The sequence below is a fragment of the Bombina bombina genome, chromosome 5, assembly GCF_027579735.1.
Source record: "Bombina bombina isolate aBomBom1 chromosome 5, aBomBom1.pri, whole genome shotgun sequence".
Classification (NCBI taxonomy): domain Eukaryota; kingdom Metazoa; phylum Chordata; class Amphibia; order Anura; family Bombinatoridae; genus Bombina; species Bombina bombina.
The window spans coordinates 687,293,857-687,297,262 of NC_069503.1; positions in this window are offsets into that span (position 1 = coordinate 687,293,857).

The following is a 3,406-nucleotide window of genomic DNA, read 5'->3' on the forward strand; positions in this document are numbered from 1 at the left end:
GTGTTTGAGTTTGTGTGTGTCCATTGTCTGTTCCTTTTTAGGACATGTTGACCTTACAACTGAGTTCTGTGTTTGTGTGTTACTACCTTCACAACATTTCCAAGATTGACTACACTTAAGAATAAAGTGCATATACGTTTTAGTCACTGTGTCGAAAATTGCACATGTCAAAGTGGGGGGGGGGGGCTGATCATTGGTTAAGTAAGGGGCCCCAAAATTTCTAGTGGCGGCCCTGTGTACAGAGGACAGAAGCCTTTTTTGGAAACTATCTTCTCTAGTGGCCTTCAAAGTTTATTCAAGCAAGATCTTATTTTTATTTGTCTGGGGGTGCATAGGAGAAACAGGTTCTAAGGCCTTTTACATTGAGGATTTTATATATTAGAAGTAGAAGGTACCCTTTACAATTACCAGGATTGCAAGTTCTGCAGAATATGAAGATTACTAACTTTTGGTTTTCCTATGCAAAACGGACTGTACATTTAACATGGCAACTATCATACAAATCTAATGTACCTTTTTATTTGAAGAAACAAAGCACCCTTTAGCAGTAAAATAAAGTTTTATTTTATCTCAATGACATCACGTTATCCAGCACTCAAATGTGGGCTGTCTAAGGAATAACATACTTGCCAATCCGATGGCCAGTATTTGCATGAAATTATACTACTTTTGTGTCATTCAACGCATGCGCAATAGGATTGGATTAGTCTCGCATGCGCATATTACGGCACAGAAGCTGACATCACTGCATATTACATTTAAATCTATGCAAGAGCGATCCATTATTGCATCGCTATCTGCAATATCTGCTTTGAATATTTACACAATATATTATATATCACTCTGAACTGTAATTGTTAACAAACTAAAATATATATATTGACATGTTTGTAAGTCAATTTCTAATTTCAAATTAAAGTTTTATCAAGTAAAAGTATATTTTATGAAATAAAATGCCTCAAAAAAAATAATAAAGTTTGTATACTAAAAAAAATGAATAATTTATAAATAACATTACTATAAACTTTATTTCATTTTTTATTCTGGTAAGATTCTATTGTGTAACATATAAAGCCATAAACAAAGTTTTAAATTTTGTATGAAACTCTATCGCCTAGATTACGAGTCTTGCGTTAGCCTTAAAAAGCAGCGTTGAGAGGTCCCAACGCTGCTTTTTAATGCCCGCTGGTATTACGAGTCTTGCAGGTACAGGTGTACCGCTCACTTTTCTTCCGCGACTCGAGCATACCGCAAATCCCCTTACGTCAATTGCGTATCCTATCTTTCAATGGGATTTTCCTAACGCCGGTATTAAGAGTCTTGGAAGAAGTGAGCAGTACACCCTCTCCAGTCAAGACTCCTACCGCATTTAAAAGTCAGTAGTTAAGAATTTTATGGGCTAACGCCGTAACCGAAAACTCTTAACTAAAGTGCTAAAAAGTACACTAACACCCATAAATTACCTATTAACCCCTAAACCGAGCCCCCCTCACATCTGAAACACTAAAATAATTTTTTAACCCCTAATCTGCCGAATCGGACATCGCCGCCACTGTAATAAATATATTAACCCCTAAACCGCCACACTCCCACCTCGCAAACACTAGTTAAATTTTATTAACCCCTAATCTGCCGTCCCTAACATCACTGACACCTACCTACATTTATTAACCCCTAATCTGCCGCCCCCAACGTCGCCGCTACTATATTAAATGTATTAACCCTTAAACCTAAGTCTAACACCCCCCAACTTAAATATAATTTAAATAAAACAAAATAAAACTACTACAATTAAATAAATTAATCCAATTTAAAACTAAATACTTACCTGTAAAATAAACCATAAGCTACCTACAATATAAGTAATAGTTACATTTGTATCTATCATAGGGTTTATTTTTATTTTACAGGCAAGTTTGTATTTATTTTAACTAGGTACAATAGTTATTAAATAGTTATTAACTATTTAATAACTACCTAGTTAAAATAAATACAAATATACCTGTAAAATAAATCCTAACCTAAATTACAATTACACCTAACACTACACTATCATTAAATTAATTACCTAAACTAACTACAATTAAATACAATTAAATTAAATAAACTAAAGTACAAAAACAAACAAACACTAAATTACAGAAAATAAAAAAGAATTACAATTTTTTTAAACTAATTACACCTAATTTAATCCCCCTAATAAAATAAAAAGCCCCCCAAAATAATAAAATTCCCTACCCTATACTAAATTACAAATAGCCCATTAAAGGGCTTTTTGTGGGGCATTGCCCCAAAGTAATCAGCTCTTTTACCCCCCCCAACATTAAAACCCACCACCCACACACCCAACCCTACTCTAAAACCCACCCAATCCCCCCTTAATAAAACTTAACACTAACCCCTTGAAGATCACCCTACCTTGAGCCGTCTTCCCCCAGCCGGGCACAAGTGGTCCTCCAGCCGGGCACAAGTGGTCCTCCAGAGGGGCAGAAGTCTTCATCCGATCCGGGCAGAAGAGGACCTCCAGACAGGCAGAAGGCTTCATCCAGGCAGCATCTTCTATCTTCATCCATCCGGAGCAGAGCGGGTCCATCTTGAAGCCAGCCGACACGGAGCATCCTCTTCTTCCGACGACTCCCGACGAATGAAGGTTCCTTTAAATCACGTCATCCAAGATGGCGTCCCTTGAATTCCGATTGGCTGATTGGATTCTATCAGCCAATCGGAATTAAGGTAGGAAAAATCCTATTGGCTGATTGGATCAGCCAATAGGATTGAGCTTGCTTTCTATTGGCTGTTCCAATCAGCCAATAGAATGCAAGCTCAATTCTATTGGCTGATTGCATCAGCCAATAGGATTTTTCCTATCTTAATTCCGATTGGCTGATAGAATCCTATCAGCCAATCAGAATTCAAGGGATGCCATCTTGGATGACGTAATTTAAAGGAACCTTCATTCGTCGGGAGTCGTCGGAAGAAGAGGATGCTCCGTGTTGGCTGGCTTCAAGATGGACCCGCTCTGGATGGATGAAGATAGAAGATGCCGCCTGGATGAAGCCTTCTGCCTGTCTGGAGGTCCTCTTCTGCCCGGATCGGATGAAGACTTCTGCCCCTCTGAAAGACCACTTGTGCCTGGCTGGGTGAAGATGGCTCAAGGTAGGGTGATCTTCAAGGGGTTAGTGTTAGGTTTTATTAAGGGGGGATTGGGTGGGTTTTAGAGTAGGGTTGGGTGTGTGGGTGGTGGGTTTTAATGTTGGAGGGGTATTGTATTTTTTTTTACAGGTAAAAGAGCTGATTACTTTGGGGCAATGCCCCGGAAAAAAGCCCTTTTAAGAACTATTTGTAATTTAGTATAGGGTGGGGAATTTTATTATTTTGGGTGGCTTTTTTATTTTATTAGGGGGAT